The sequence below is a fragment of the Haemaphysalis longicornis genome, unplaced genomic scaffold (assembly GCF_048455015.1).
Source record: "Haemaphysalis longicornis isolate Haplotype H1 unplaced genomic scaffold, Haemaphysalis longicornis Haplotype H1 scaffold_58, whole genome shotgun sequence".
NCBI lineage: Eukaryota > Metazoa > Arthropoda > Arachnida > Ixodida > Ixodidae > Haemaphysalis > Haemaphysalis longicornis.
Window position 1 is genome coordinate 1,472,022 of NW_027526401.1, and position 17,680 is coordinate 1,489,701.

Genomic DNA, 17,680 nt, shown 5'->3' on the forward strand with positions numbered 1-17,680 from the left:
ACAAAGCACTCACGCGCAGGGAATCCACTGTACTAAGTAAAATTCAGACAAACACGCCACCTACTGTGCACCTTACACACCGATTTCAACGATTACAGGGCAACTGCAAGTGTTCTAACTGCGGGGACTACCTTAGCATCTATCATACTCTCTGGACGTGCACACCGAACCCCAAACTTCCCCCCCATACGCAATCCTACCCCCCCTTCATGGGAAAGTAGGGTGGCCGACCCTAGCGCGGAAGTGCAAAGGACACTCATTGAACGCGCCGAGAGGGCCCTGTCGGCTATCCCGGGAGCTCCGGACTAGGGATCCTTGTGGAAATAAAGTTATTTTCTTCTTCTTCCAATGTTGTTCACAGCATGTTTACAAGAGGCATTCAGAACACTGGGTTGGGAACAGGTGGGCGTGATTGTTAACGAAGAATACCTTAGTAACCTCAGATTACTTGATGACGTTGCCTTGCTAAGTAACTCGGGGGTCGAATTCTAAAGCATGATCACCGCACTGGACCAGCAAAGTAGAATCGTGGGCCTGAAAATTAATATGCAGAAAACTAAAGTAATGCTCAATAGCCTCGGGAGAGCACAGCGGTTGGAGGTAGGTGGCGATGCAGTAAAAGTGGTAAGCGAATATACTTAAGCCAACAAGTCACCCCGGATCACAACGATGAGGCAGAGATAATTAGAAGGCTAAGAATGGGGTTGGGTACTTTTGGCAGGCGAAGTTCGAGAAGCGCAGAGTAAAATATGTTTTGAGATGAGGTTGAGAGCAATGAATCAACGAAGGTGAGCAGTTAAGCTTTTAGGTATCTATACTTCAAAAGCGTGGACACGCAGTGGTTAAGGAAGACTAGAAGGCTAACGATGAAATACGGAAAGAACAGTGGAGAATCCAAAACAGCCAAGGTAACCAAGAAAGAGGCAAGGCAGATAGAAACGAATAAATGGAGAGAAAAAAACGGAAGCGAAAACGTCGTTAGAGATGTACAGGGCTGAGAAATTGAATATCAGAAAGGAAATTTCTTCGATAATTCCCAAGGTAGTGCTTAGATTTTTGAGGCTAGAGCAGGTTGCTTGACAACTAAGAGATTTGTTGGGAAGTGTATTCTTAAAATGATGGGGTATGCGTGGTCTGCGGAAAAGAAACAGAAACTATGCGACACATAGTGTTAGAATGCGAGGGTATCCATCCGAATCTACATGAGGGAAATATTCGGCTTCCAGAAGCCCTAGAATTTAACGGTAGCACAGAGAAAGTTAACTTCAAGGCTGTCGAGGCGACGAAAAGAAGATTAGAATGCTGGTGGACGAAAAGCAAAGAGGGGAATATTGCCTAGTACAGTTACCACCTGTAATAGGAAAAAAAAGCATTTTGCGCCTAATAAGCTTTTTGTGCCTGCCCTAAGTAGCGCTAGTAATAAACCAACAGTATAAAACATAGGTATATATGTCCTGTTTGGTAAAATGACACGTCACGTTGAACCCGCTACAAAGGGGAAACCGATAGCAATCATCATCATCATCATCATAATCCTCGTTGTCGTCGTCATCATCATCATCATCATCATACATTCTCAGATAATGAATAGCAGCCTACCGTTGTCCCTACAGAGGAAAGTGTATAACAAGTACATCTTACCGGTACTCACCTACGGGGCAGAAACTTGGAGCCTCACTAAAAGGGTTCAACTTAAATTGAGGACCAGTCAGCGAGCAATGGAAGAAAGATGATAGGCGCAACGTTAAGGGACAAAAAAAAGAGCGGAGTGGGTCAAGGAACAAGCGCGTGTTAAGGGCATATTAGTAGAAATTAAGAAGATGATACGTATAACGTTAAGGGACAAGAAGAAATGGGAGTGGGAAGAGCATGTAATGCGAAGACGAGATAACCGTTGGTCATTAACGGTAACAGAGTGGACCCCTAGAGAAGGCAAACGTGACAGGAGCGGCAGAAATTGAGGTGGACAAATGAGATCAAGAAGTCTGCGGAGATAAATTGGTCGCAGTTAGCACAGGACCGGGATAATTGGAGATCTATGGGAGAGGCCTTTGCCCCGCAGTGGGCGCACACAGGGTATGATGATGATGATGATGACGATATGTCGCATGGTTTCCTGTTCCCTCGCTAAACCTGCGCACAGTTCTTCCTGTGGATGCTCGCGGATAAGTGTTTTACAGCGAAGCTGTATATGGCTACTCCGGCCGGTTTTTATTCCAGGGAAGCCGCTTTACTCGGCATCGCTTCCCTGCCCCTCCTCACCACCGCCGATGCCTCTTCCGCAAGTTTCGCAATCGGCTGATAACGCCGCAAGCGCTGCTATCACCAGCTGCGCTTTTAAGTCGCTATGGGACGGACGCGTGTCTATCGTTCGGAGGAATGGCGGGAACAGATGCGCGAATGGGAGCGAAAACAACGAAAAGCACGCTGCCACAGAACGTGCTACCGCCACCGTTGCCCCTTTTAGTTCTACCTCGTCGAGGAGCCGCGAATTCCTCCCGCGGGAAGAGCAACTTACCCGCTTGGAATGCCCACGTGAGTCAATAATTCTTGTTCAACTTGAACGCCTTTCGGAGCCACATTTTCCCCTGGTGTCTTTCACGTCCAAGCAAGTACACATCACCGGTTGCCAATTTATGCGTGCATAGGGGGGAGGGAGTGAGGGAGGGAAGGTGTGCACGAGCACCTAGTCAACATTCCATCACCAACGACATATTCGTTGTGCTGGTGGGATATTTAAACGTGGACGTCTCACTCCCGTATGCAACCTGTCTGCGGTCCTCCGTGGTCGAGCGGTTTCGGTTGGTGTGTTACAAAGACGGTAAGGTGCCTAGTGCGCGGGAGGGGCACGGACAGCTTAATGTTTGTCCGCTAAATAAAGGTCGAGTCCTTTCAAGTTTTAATTCGTCATGGAACGCACGTGTGTCGCTTGCTCGGAGAAAGAAGAGCGGGAATCGAAGGAGCGTCGGTGTTCGCAGAAGCGCGAATGTCCGCGAAAACAACCGAAATCCGCTGCCGCAGAATCTGCAGCCGCCTCCGTTGCCGCCTCAAGTTCTACCTCGTCGCGTAGCTCCAGACCCCTCCCGGATAAAGGGCAACTTGCCCGTCTCTAACGCCGATTTAAGCCTATAACTCTTCTTCAGCTTGAAGGCCTTTCGGAGCGATATTTCAGCCAGTGTCTTTAAGTCTAAGCAGGCACACTTCACCATTTGCCGAGGTGCGCGTGCTCGGTGGTTGGGCCGAGAGGGGGGGAGGGGCGCACGCGCAGCTAGGCTCCATGCCTTTACCGATGGGACTGCTGTTGTGCTGGCGCGACATTTCAACATGGACTATTCCAGATAGCTGTATTGGGGAGGGCAAAGACGGGCCATGGCGGGTAACGTCTAAGCTTACCAAATTTTCCCTTGGGCCAAGGAGTAATCCCCGATGAATGAAATGGCTGCTGTTTCCTTAATCAATTAAGAGTACGGTTCGAGTTGGATGGATCGTTGCAAGCTGCGAACTTTTCACATGCGCAACTCAGTTGCCTAGCAATTTTCTTTAGCGTTGTTTTTGAATGCCTGAGAATTTCCACATAGACACAACGAGTAGCACCGGTCGTCCGTCCGTAACGCTTGATGTGTCACACTTTCGCCACTGTGGAAGGTGTCCCGTACCGAGCTCCGTCGCCTCCTTCATGTATTGGTATCATGTTGGACGAGCGGCGAGCAGAAAAGCTGCCTTGGCGTTGCCGACAAAAACCCGAGAGCAAAACTTAATTGGTTGCCTGCATGGCGGAACATGAATAGCGACGATACAGGAATAGAATCCTTGCGGTCGAGCCTAACAGCAGGTCTCGGGCTGAGCGACTCGCCCTTACGGAGGCTTGAAGCGACGTGACATAGGTCGCTTAAAGCGCCGAATTTATACACAAAAGCATCAACGGCTAGAACGCCTCCTCAGTGCTTTACAGACGGCCCGAACAAAGTACTGACACACAAGAACACTCTTTCCCGGTCTCGTTATAGCCTGCGCACGGTGATTTTGAGAGAGGGGGAGAGGAGACCTCTGCAGGCGGCGTTCCCTCGCAAATTCAAGTCTCAACACGACTCCGGTAGAATACTTTGTTTTGCAATTGCTGTGGGCGTGATTCACCTCAAACAAAGGCCCGCGCGGCATGTGGTAACATGTTGGAGGAGGGCGGCTTTACCGCAGCACACGATTACTTCACTGCACTACACCAAACTTCCAGCACGCGCGCACAGGGTAGCGCCGTGCTGAATCGGAACACCGCATGTTAAAATGTTGCTAATAAAAGGCACTTTCATAGAGAACCGCTTATATTGCCCTTGAAAGCGTGTCTTCTGAGCAATGCATTCGTGTATAGTAGTTAGGCTTCCCAGAAATGCATTTTTGCAAAGCAGTGAAGCCAACTCTAAAAGGGCTTCGTGGGTAGATATTTATAGGCATTCACACATGGGATCTTACGGAGCTATTTAATAAACAAATACCCCTAGAGCTCTTTTTTTTTTTGTATCAGACTCCTTATGCTGCCCAGATATGCATTTGTGTGTTTAGTGAGGCCGACTTTTAAGGAACTTTGTATTTTGGGCTCCATATGGATACACGAGGTCTTGTGGATGTATTTAATAAAAGGCCCTGGGGTATCCTCTACCTTCAGTGTGAGACTGCTTATATCGCACCTGAAAATAATTTATTCCCAGCAATGCATATTTGTATAGTGGGGAAGCCGTCTTTAAAGGGGCAACTTTGTTTCAAATGCGGTTTCACGCCCAGAATCTGGGCTTGAACTGTGATGTCGGCTGTGATTATATTAACACATAAATTTAGCGCTGAAAGATAGGGTGCAAGATACAAATACACGGGACAAAGACTGTAAGCGTTGCTGCCTTCTGTAGTTCTTGCATTCCTATCTTTTAGTACAATTCTTATGAGTTCGTAATGGCGTAACAAACTAGACAAACTTTCAGCCTTAAATTGGTACTGAAAGGCTGCAGAATAATTTGCACTATCTGAGGATCTTTAACGTGCGCCGAAATGACGCATACACGGGCGTTTTCTTTCCTTTGTTAAGTGAAATACGGTGACAGGCAATATAAAAAAAGGACTACATTAGTAAAAAACGATAAAGACACCTAACGCCAAATTTTCGAAAGACAGTTTTTGCAAATTCTATATCCAGAATGCCGTCCGATGGTACTCCGGCTCAGTGCTGAAGCCATGGCTAAAGTGCCGTCCAACGGCATTCGTATTTTTAGAGCTGTTTGGCGGGGTGTGGAATGTCTGGCATAATGGTGCATCGTAGGCTCCGTGTAACAAGAGCATAAAAATGTTGCAAGGGTCCTGTAGAATCGCTGTGAGGGCGAGCGCAGGGGAAAATTTGTAATACATACAGCAATTTTGTAATACACAAACTAATTTTGCAGCAAGAGACATGCTGTACGGCGTAGTTCTACCGAAAATAGAAGGATTGTGAGGCACACAACTTTCAGAGTAACGGCGTAGTGCGTCTCTTCGCTTCCGCCAGTATAGCGTGCGCTGTTCTAAAGCAAATTCATTGACACGCCAATCTATTTAGGCGGCCGATGTTACCATTCAACGACAGCTCATCGGGATGGGGTGCGCGCCCATGAGCCGAGCCACAGGTCAGATGTCTTGGTGAAGTAATGGTTACGCCGTAGCTTCGTGATCCAAAGGGCCGAGGTTCGGCTCCAACCGCGCTGTGGTCTCTCTTTTCTTTTTATTCTGTTGGTTGGATAAAGTTGCATTATGTTAGGTTACGTTATAGATTAGGCTAGATCAGGTTATGTTAGGTTAGCCTACTTTACGTGAAGCCTGGCGTTTTTAGGTTAGCCAACCTAAAATCGTTTGGGAGTGTGAAGTAGTGCCAGACGCCGCGTTACGCAAGATAATGCGACCGGACGTCATTTTAGTGGAGTGCTTGAAGTGGCGTCGGGCAGCAAGGTATACACGGCGTCTTGAAAATATAGGCTAGCTCGGCAATTAACGACCATGAAGGACTTTGGGAGGACTTTAGATCTTACGGAAAAAATAAGTCGAGATAAACCAAGTTAACATAAGGAGGGGGATCTGCAAAATAAAAGTACGCATTAATAACGGGAAAATAAATGCCCGAGAAAAAAATTAAGGGTATTCGAGGACTTCATCAAGCGATGAAATAATTTAAAGGGGTGGATTCATATTTATGGACCCTCTCTCTCACCAACAAGAAACCTTCGTGTATCCAGGAGAGGGTTATTTAGGCGGTATACTGCTCCTCGAAAGGAAACCCCGTCGGCAAAAATCCTTGCCGGTTCCAACGCAAAGAGCGAAGTCATACGTGGTATTTATAAATCATGGTGCACAACTTCGGGAGCCGACAGTCGTGACAGAACAGCCTTGTTGTGAGGAATTGTTTGATACCGACCCTGCGGACAGATCTTGCCTCGTGACTCGTTTGTGAATTTCGGCCGTACCGGATCCTTTTTCGTACAGCCAGGCTGCTTGCGTGGCGCCGTGTTTGCGCCACGTTTGATATCTCACTTGCATAGCTAGAGCACCGCAATTACGCAGCGCTGCGGCTAACCCTTTTTAATGTAGAACAGGGTCTCAGTCGGGGTTCTCGGGAAGTTGCCATCCCACTGGTGCTACCAGTTGTTGCGGCCTTGCCATCCCACCGCTGGCAACCCGTTGTTGCCGTCGGGCAGGCGTCCCTGAGCCGAGCTCCGTCGCCTCGTGTGGTAGCGTGGTGAAGCGAGCGGCCAGCAAATGTTGCTGCCTCGGAGAAGACCAGAAGCCGAAGGCAAACTTAACTGGCTTATTGCATAGCGAGAGGTGAGCCGAAGCAAGACAAAACCAATGCCTTTCCTCGCGAGGTTACAGTAGAGGACTCGAGCAGAGTGACAGCTTTGATTCGCTGCTCCAACAGGAATGCAGTCCGGCGTTTGGGGCTCATATTTATATCCAAAGCACTAGCGGTCAAACAGGCGTTCCCCTTGCTTTCTGCACACGGCGCCGCGAACAGTGCAAACACACACGAGACTTTTTCGAGAGTTTGTGAGGGGCCGGTAGTAGTGGCGCACGCTGGGTCCGAGAGAGGGGAGAAAGTGGTTCTCCGCTGCGGCTTACGCGTTCTTCGGACTTGTATCGACACGTCGCGTTCGCCGCCGCCGAAATTTGAATCACGCCGACTGCGAGGCGCCAGCGATCCGGCCTTTTCCAGTTGGATCTGTTGGCTTTCGCTGCAAGCCTGCGTCACCGACACAGAAACGCCCACGCGGAAGGCTCGCGTAGTGGTGACTCCACCACAAAGCACAAAAGCGCTGCACGAAGCTTGCAGCACAGCGGCCCGCCGATTCGTAACAGGGCCTATTAATTCTATTGCCGTCGTGCAAGAAGATTGTTTGGTGATACACTTTCACGGATACGGTCGAGGAATTGTTTGACCGCCTCGATAATGGAATATACTAGTGTTGGTACCTTTGAAAGGGCTTTGGCACGTCACTTTTTGTAACCCTCTCCTGCTTGGGCAGCGAAGTTGCCTGCAGTATTTCTAAATATATAAAAGAATCCTAGTTTTCCAAATACTTGGATTATCTTGACACTGGGCAATTGTGGTTGTAATTTTTTTGTCCCAACGAAACGCTTCATATTAAAGGGACCATGATGGCAAAATACAACTTTGTTCAGGTCGAAAGAACTAGCACTTGGGGAACTCGCTCAGCAATTCATTTCACCCATGAGAAAGTTTTGACTAAAAAAAAAAAAAACGCAAGAAACATTGGAAACGTTCAAATTCCCTGCTGCAATGACAAATATCAGCCATCACTGAAAGCACAGATATCAGTGTGTTAACTGCACGCCAGCATTTAAATGATGCGATCAAATGGAACAACAGTAGCTACTACAATCGCCGTTATGCTCCTTGGCGGCGGCTTATCTCGGCGGCCGCCAATAGCGCAAACAAGATACTGTGGCGTCATAGAGACCTGAGGGAGCCGCCACTGCACCATCTTTTCTCTTTAGTTTTTCAAGTATTTTTTTAAGTGTGCGATAAAATTGGTATCATTGGTATCGGGTGAAGCATATTTTATGAACTGTACGAATGCCCTCATGGTCACTTTTAACCGGCAGGAATTTTGTCAAGTAACTATTTAATGGTTTCCTCCGCACCTGGTCGTTTCCCACTCGACAAACACAGTTGTTTAGCCCCGCGATGGGAACACACTTGGTTATCATGATAGCGAAGTACGGCCAGTAGCTCTTGACAACAACCTGAAGGTTTTAAAGGGTTCTACAAATCATATACTCACGCTTGGTGGGTAAAAGATTTCTGTGCGGTCAATATATCGTTTATGAAATTATTCTGAGAGTTCTTGAAAGCTTTACCTCTTCTTGCAAAAGTGAGAGTCATTAATATGAGTGCTCAATGCCAAGGGTCTATTGTATTCTCAAGTACTCAAGAACGGCGCATGGTTCCTGTAGTAATTACAGTTAATTGGAGTGAAGATGGGCTCTGCAAGGAACTATCTAAACAAACTGGCCTCATACAGTATTCATGGCCATTCAACACCCTCCCGGAAACTGTCTACACCTTCATCTTCGCAAATAGACGTCAGTGCATAGGCATGTACCATCTGCAACCGGTACCTCAGCTGATTTGATTACAATAGCTGCAGACCTCCCATTAGTGCTGTAGAATTTGTCCCCATTTCATGATATCCCTTCATGAATCAAGAAGCGTACCCTTTGCTCCTTTCTTTCTGGATGGTCACGGTAGCACAGGATATGCCCGCTAGTCAGAATCTTAAAGCCCTCCCCTGGTATTTTAAATTGGAATAACTATTTTACCTCCCTTTTATTGCATCCAAGCTGCAATCGCTATGTAGAGTTCGAACATTAAACGTTGTAATGGTCTAATTCCAGTGGGACCTGCTCGAGCTCGGAAATTGTTAGTGCCCTGCCCTGTCCACCGTTTTTGACACGTCCTCTACAGATGTCTGAGGGGGGGGGGGGGGGGTGTTAGGGACGAGAGATCAGTTGTTCGATCATTTGGAGAGATAGGCAAAATACTACACGGGGTTGACCACATAACGTGCTGGGGAGGAAGTGTCGTTTGAAGCCTTCATAGCATACATATGATTGCACCTATCCAGGGGAGGCCCTCTGATGACCGGTAACGTTATTGAAGCGAAGCTTTCTGTCGCTAACTGATGGCGATACTGGGTACATTTTCATCTACTGGGTACAGTATCATCTAACCAACTAGCCCAACTTTCCGTCCTTAATTCACTGATGGCGACCGCCCTGTCACAGAAACGCACTACAGGAAAGCCAAATTTACTCAGTGGGTATCACAAACGACGATGATGATAAGTCAAGGCCCATCAAGCGTCTCAAGAAAAAAAAACATTCCCCGTGGTCGGAATCGAACCTGGGCGCCTCCCGTTATGAAGCTGACGTCTAACCGATTGCGCTATCCCGACATGGTCGAAGCAGTTTGTATATTGTCACGTGAACCGATGGTGAGGTTGTCTTTACCAGCTCAGAGCAATGGACACATGGAAGCCGTTGACGGGTTTAACAACATACATTTAATGCACACTCAAAACCCCTAACGGAAAGCACTCAATAATTAAATTACACGCAAATGATACACACTCAAACCTCTAACAACCCCAAAACACAACTCAAATATAAACCCCCAACTTAACAGCTCAATATACAACTCTACCCAAAACCCAAAAGTCTCTACCATAAAGTCTTACACTATCAGTTCAAATACACTCCTTAATCAAGTTCTAGTTCATTTCTCTCGTTTTACAACTCCCTAGTTGTCTCGCTTACAACTGCGTCCCTACTGGACTGGCCTACCCCGCTGTCGTCGGTGCTGACGTGTCGCACCCGTTGCGTGGCCGCGACTTGGTGGTAGCCGTCCTCGTCTCGCTTCGGTGCCGGCGTTCGATGCGCGCGGTCAGTCCTTGGACGGCGTGGGCTCTGCGCGTCCTCACTTTCCTCTGTGGCTACCCCTGGTAGCCGCTCTCGCTGGAGGTCCTAGGTGTCGGCGTTCGACGCGCGCGGTCATCCCTTCGGCGGCGTACTTCTTCGGTGGCTACCCCCTGGTAGCCGCTGCCGCTGGAGGTTCCAGGTAGGCTCGGCCCGAACGTAGCCTTTCGGGGCCGTCGAGACAAACGTCGACGGAGCGTGGACGTTGGCCGCTGGTGCCCGACCGATGCCGCTGGGGCCATGAAGACACAGGTTCGTGGTGCACCTAGGATGACGGTGCCGATGCGAAGTCGGCCCGCTCCCGCCCAGGCTCGGATGGCATGGTCGATGGCCTGGCCGCGTACCCCTGGCTCGTTCCGTGAAGCTCACGTGCTCCGGCCACCTCCTGACTGTCTGCCTCCCGTTGTCTTGCCTCCCCCCTTCTCTTTGTGCGCCCCGCTTTTATACCCTCTCTCGTGGCGCACTCCCATTGGCTTCTTGCTTCTTCCCTGTCCTTATATGGTCAATACGCAACTTGTCCCATGCGCGGCCTTCCCTGATTGACCGACCAGTGCGCTGCCACCTTTGCCCATGATTCCTCGGTGCGTCGGCGCTGGCGCTTGCTGATTGGCGCGCTCCTGGCGCGCACTTCAAATGGCCGTTCCTTTGTTCTTTTTCCTCGTTTTCCGGGGTTTTCATGCATCCCCTCTCGGAGGTGGGGGGGGGGGGGTGCCCTGACACATGACATATATAAAGCGAAGATTTCTTGTGTGGTGTATCAGTGGCGCATATTTCTGAGCTCATGCGCTCTGGGTGCGCACCGGTGTTGAGAGTGTCTTATAGCTGTTGTTGTGCAACACACGTGATTGGAGCTAACCAATCCCATGTTTACGCGTGTCACCGTGTGTCGTCGTGAATAAACGAACGCTCGCCGGTTCTGTCGTTGTTTGGGCTTCAGCGGGTCAAGATTTGTACTCCCTGCTCGTGCTGCGGACCGTGCCGGCGCACGTCGCGTCTCGCTCCTATCGCCGGTCCCTTGTCCTCGGCTATACCGCCCGAGACACATCTTGGTCTCACTGATGGCAACCTTCCCGTCACAAAAACTCTGTGAATCCCTCAAACCCCGACGACAGCGAACGAATCCCTCACGAGAATGCTGAGCGTGCCAACCGTCATTGTCGTTAGACAAAGGGCGTTTGATTTTTTAGATGCGAAGCATCTCAAGGTCGGGGCTATGTTCCTCCCGTGTTGTTGTGGCGCCGTCCACACCCCCACTGCGCATGCTCGGCTTGCTGCCTGGAGCGACAGTGTTTCCGGTGTCTTCCTGGGCCGGCACGAGACAAGCATGCTTCCCCTGTAAGGGCTTCTGGAGCGACAGTGTTGCCGCTGTCTTCCTGGGCCGGGCACGAGACGAGCACGCTTCACGCGCCTTCGACGTTGTTGAAGAACCGAGGTGAGGGCCGCGGGACGTGAGTGAATCTTTAATGGCCGATGGAACTATACAATGATAGTGATAGTAGGAGGCAGCTGCCAATCTACCTCTTCTTCTTCTAATATTTTTAACATCCTCCCGGCCGGCCGATAAGTAAAGGAAGGTTAACTTAATACCAGGAGTTGCTTTTCAGCTGGAGCCAACGGAAATACTATTGTCCAAGTTCACTAACAGTCCGTTGTAATCAGAAGCTACGTCGGGTCCATGTTAGCCGCACAATGATAGTTCATTCTTCTGCTTCCACCTATGTTTCCACCTTCTGTGGCACATGCGCTTTGTGGACTTGGGCCAGGGCACGCGGCTTGCCTTGACCATCGTCTGTCCTGGATGACCTAGCAGTGTTCGCGCATGCTTCGTGTGGCATCAGCGTCGGATCGTTTGTCGTGTCGAGGAATTGACGTGCCGCCTGACTCTTTTCATGTGTAGAACGATCCTTCTTCGTGAGGCTCCTCTTTTATTTTTCGTTTTACCGATCAGTCGGCATTTGGTCACGTGCTTTGGTGAAACCGTGTTTACGGAAGTTTGGCCTGCACATCGTAGGGCATTTTGGTTTTGCCGTATTCGCGGTCTTCGTTTGGACGTAGGGGTTTTCAGATCTTTTTTACGTTCTTCTTTGGTGAACGAAATGCCCTCTGAAGCCATGCTGCTGTGATGAAATGTATTAGGCGTCTCCATGGGTGAGCCAGAGTTCCTTTTGTAACGTCCATAACTCTGCTGTGCTTCTGTGTTGACCTGTGGTTTGTGTGGTCCTTGATTAGGTCGTTTCTTGCGCATTGATCTTGTTTTCTTGCCGCTAAAACCTTGCACAGAAAACCGATCTGCAGGTTCCTGCACAGCCTTCTCGTTTATGGAATTATTCGTCCTTTTTGTTGCCGGTAATCGACAAATTTCATCGTTAGGGTTGCACTCGTCTGAGCGAGCAACAGGAACGGGTGCCTCCACTTGGTTATTACACGAATCCCTTGTTTGAAGGAAACAACTTGTTCACTGACTTCTGGCTCATGATGTTCTTTCAGAGGAATCGTCAAATCGCTGTTTTCCTTTGGACGATGACTGTTCTCCAAAGCCGATTCGTTGACGTTTACTATATCATCTTGCTTTTTCAAGGCTATTGTAGCAATGTCAACGGTGGAATACTTCTGCAATTCTGGGAACAATCACTCCATTCTAAATTTTGTCAAAAGTATAAAATCTTCGAATTCATAGGCAGCTTCATATTCTTTGTCTAAATCATCCAAGTAGAGAAGTTCTTGAATATGGCCGTCTAGCTTCTTTAGTATTTCATATTTTTCCATAGGGCTTTTCTTGGGGAAAATTAGCTCACCAATTGATGGTGCCTTGGAATTCATCCGTGATTTTATGTCGTTGATCAGTATGGTGGCGTCATTCCGGATTAGGCTTCTTCGCTCACAAACGCCTTCCATGTCGATGCTGGGCGTCGTTGATATCTGTAGTTCGCCTAGAAGAGTCATGGTAGGCGAGAAACCAAAGCCGTTTCTTCCGTTGGTCCCCGCAGGCGTTCGTTAAGAGTCAGTAGCGTTGTTGAGGGCATCTGATTAGTAGTAGTTTGGCGAGTCCTCTTGGGTCGTCATGGCCGCCTGCGGTCAATGGTCAGCGGTAACAGTTCAGTCCCATCGTTGCGGTCACTCACGTCATCGTTGTGGGGCGGTGCGCACTCAGGTCTTCAACTGTGTTATCCTTTGATCCTGGTCACGGCACCATTTTGTTGAAGAACCGAGGCGAGGGCCGCGGGATGTGAGTGAATCTTTAATGGCTGATGGAACTATACAATGATAGTGATCTACTATCACTACCACTACCATCTACTATCAAGTAGGAGGCAGCTGCCAAGCTACCTCTTCTTCCTCTAATATTTTTAACAGACGTTTCATCGTCGTCAGCAGCGGCGGGCGTCGGCGAGTCTCGGCCTGCCGTGATTACAAGCAGCCCACAACCATCCGGGGAACGTGCATCGACCTCATCTTCAGCAACTTTAGTGTTCATCCACTACAACAGTTCTTGACTTCACATTTCACAGACCACAAGGCGGTCATAATCAAAGCGGAACGCCAACCACAGCTCGACGTCACCTACGTTGAACATGATGATGATAATGCTTAAATAAAGACAAATTCATACCACGTACAACGTCTCTCTCTCTCTCTCTCTCTCTCTCTCTCTAATGCCTCTCCACTCTAACACCCCCCCCCCCAATAAAATTACACCATCTTCCCGTAGGGGAACCCTGAGTAGTATGCGAAACAGCCATGGGGTCAACGCAATTTCCCATTTCGTAGTTCCGGTAAGTGAAAAGTGTGGTAGTTACCATGGAATCCAAACGGTAAATATAATGGTAGCTACGTACCTCAACCTCACGGAAACGACGAACTGAAAACTAATGGGCACTTGAATCGACCCCATGGCTGCTTGGCATACTACTCAGGGTTCCCCTACGGGAAGATGGTGTAATTTTTCTACCGGACCAGGCAGCATACCAAACTTACACTCAAAAAGATCTCCCACAAATAATCAGGAGCCTTCCTTTCTACTTTTCTCCTAGTTTTTCCCTTTTTTGCCCATCGCTTCCCTTTATGGGCATTTTCTTTTTGGACAATGCCATCTGCGGGTATGTGCAACCTGGGCATCGTCACTGTCAGTGAAGGGATGCAGTCAGCGCCGAGGCTTCGCCAGTTGCCGTTCTGGGCGTACGAGCCATGTTCTTCAGGAACAGATACGACAAACATGCACCGGCGGCGGCCACGGGACTTCCGTTAAGAAGCTCGTCTATGCGCTCTCTCAGGAGGCTGTCCTCAGGCCTGCAGGGGCCATCGAGGAGGCAGGCAAGGTCCTTGAGTCCCGGTGAGTAGCTAGGCCTCACAGCACAGGCTAACCGTAGGGCCACTACTTTAGGTCGCCCTGGAATAGGAGAAGAAACGTTCCCAGTCCTTCACTCGATGCACCCTCTAAGAAAAAAGGGTAGAAAAAGGGAGCAACTTTTACTGTTCGTCCCTTGAGCCGCGCAGTTCCTCCCTCCGACTAACTGGTTAGTCCCTCAGCCACGTGGGTATCGGGTGAGGAGCAACGTTGCTCCTCCACGAACCGCTCCCTCTCACCCTCCACGGCGAGAAACATGTCTGCTCAGCGGTACCGAACAAGCGGCAGCCAGCGGCATCAACCACTCGCCACCGCTCGCCGCCGTGTTTTGATTTGCGCAAACTAAGTGCCACATGCGTGAAATAAGCGAATTTTGTGCATAAATATTTCACCACAGACCTGCACGCGCCCCTAATAGCGGCGCTAATCGCATATCGCCGGCTATCGGCCCCGAGGACATACCGTAGCGCCACCTACGAGTGACGTCACTTGTAGGACGCCCGGTTATGTTGTCGTCGGCTAGAACACATTTCCTGTGCTTTTACGACCGCACGTTTTTTGTTGTGGCCATCGTTACAAGTGCAAGTTACAGAACCGAGCAAGCAGTCAGCAACTCGCTTGTTCCCGGCGACACCGCCGCGGCTAGGTAGTTGCTAACATCACCACCGACAGCTCGTACGCAGCCAGCTGACACCAAGGGCGATGCAACTGGTGCAGAGAAAAGCACGCTGTTAATTCATTATGAAATATTTGCGACGTGACATGTACGAGACCGTGTGTGCAAAGAAAATAGACCTCGCAACAGCGACGGAAAGAAGGTCTTCTTCAACAGCTAGCTCGCCGCCGGTTTCGGATGCACGGAGTTCGATGTTGGGAACTTTAGGCTTAGCGTCGCGGCAGATATTTCATCGCCGCTATCGTTACAGTCGCAAATGACAGTCCCTAACACAACTTACCACACTGTCACCCCCTTTCTAGTATGTGGAAGTTTGTATCCGCGGTGACTGCCATTTAAGCAACCGATGATCAAGATACCTGCCACGGCCTCGGCCGCTCGCCGCATCGTGCGTGAACGGGCCGGCAGTGCCGGGACAGACGTCCGCGTCCGCGGCCTGGCGGCTGATATTTCGGCATCGCTTTGAAAATCACAGCTTATGACACTACCTAGCACAATTTTTCCCCACACTAACATGCACTTTCGCGAATGTGAAACTCCTTATCCGGGATCAGTGCGATTTTAAAAAGCGGCAACAAGGTGTTGCTGCCGCGATCTGCGTTGGTTCGAGCCGCTGGCGGGCAGGCACAGCGGACGTGTGTGCGGAGCGTTTATACGAGCAGTAAACGCTTCATGATTTCCTGCTTCATCCGTTTCTTGCGAACAACAAGCGAAATCTACAAATTTAGCTCGGCGATCGTCGTAGCCTACAATGTTATTGATCGGGGAAACGACCCGCAGCTCACGCTTACACCGGATTCGGTCGCATATGTCCGCATACACCACCACGCTCTAGTCGTTTGCGGGCAGCCTACCACGGTTTACGCGGTTATAAAGTCCCCATGAGGTAAAACTAGGCTTCACGCGCTGATAATTAACTTCAAAAGCCGAAAATTAACATGAAAATACACTTAGAAGGCGCGTCCTAACGAAATGTCACGCGCTGCAAGCCAACTACGCAGCACAGTAGGAACGGGGATCCCACAAGTGACGTCAAAACGATCGCAGCGCCGGCCTCTCCAGTGGGGGCCCTCGCGGCCAATACTAAGCCTATTCCGGCCGGCGAAGATGTCTTGGCCGCTCTCAGCGATTCAAAACTACCGCACCGACGCAGCGTGACGTACGACCGACAGCACAGTACCTCTGGGAGAAACACGTCAATCACCCGAGGCAGCCACCGCGCCCGCCGATCCTGGCCCACTTATAGTAACCAGTTCCAGTTTTCTCTACTCTTTGGTTACAGTTAACTATCACGTAAACAAGAAGATATGTGCAATCGCTAACGCCCTAATGTTGACCGTTATTGTATTTTAGAAATATTAATGCAGTTTCGTAAACATGCAAAGAGTGGCGTGCCTCACCCCGGCGCCCGCATTTGACAAACGATGGCTATATATATATATATATATATATATATATATATATATATATATATATATATATATATATATATATAATATATATACTTTGATTGCGAGAAGGGCTGTCTTAGGTTGCCGTAAGAAATAGTAAAGAATGGGTATAGCTTCTAACAAAACTGTTTATTGGTCGACGTTTCGGTCGGATGCCGACCTTGATAAAGGTCTTGATAAAGGTCTTGATAAAGGTCGGCATCCGACCAAAACGTCGACCAATAAACAGTTTTGTTAGAAGCTATACCCATTTTTTACTATATATATATATATATATATATATATATATATATATATATATATATATATATATATATATATATATATATATATATATATATATATATATATATATATATATATATATATAAACTGTAGTCAATGCGAATGACGAATTCTAGTGCCGCGTATGTTTCCGTTTCTGTCGTTTGTGCTGTGGGGTGAATGTTGTGTGTTCCTGACATTGTGGTTATGGCGTATCCTTGCAGAGAGTGTGGTGCGTGTAAATGCAAGCCTCTGTGAATTACATATACGTCCGAAAAGGCTCTTCGGGCCGACTTATGCTTTTTATTTCTAAGACTCTTTTAGGGCAAAACTATTGGACCTTCCATTAGGCTTTGGAGTTTAACAATCAATTGCGATCGCAATCTACGAACGATCGTTTTTTTTTTAAATAAACAAATGCTTTCAGCAGGCTTAACCGCGCCCGCAGGGATCGTCGTAGTGCTCGAAAATGCCCCTCAAGGTATTCAAACACGCTCATAGCAGCATGCTCGAACCCCATAGGTGGTGCTTATTATACGCGTAGCCTGCTGGCGATGAGATATACATAATCAGAAGCAAAAACGAGCGGCGCACTGAGCGGGCTTGTTTACCGGCGGCCATTTTGGTTGAAGGGAGCAACGTTGCTCCCTCCGCTAAAGGCGCAACGGTGCTCCTCTTGGGGACGAACATATGATACATCACCGTTAGTCCTTTTAGGGAGCGACTACCACACCAAGCTACAATATGGGAAGTAATAACCGCATTCATAGAGTATGAATAGCTTGAGGGTGTATTTTCTGTGCCATATATAGTTGGCAGGGCCAGTTCTCAGTACTTGTAAAGCGTCTTGGGTATATAAAGGTGCTTTACAGCTCATACAGCACAGTGCACGCGCAGCGCCAGTGCAGGAAGGATTTCGGCTTATCCCTGTAGCAGTAC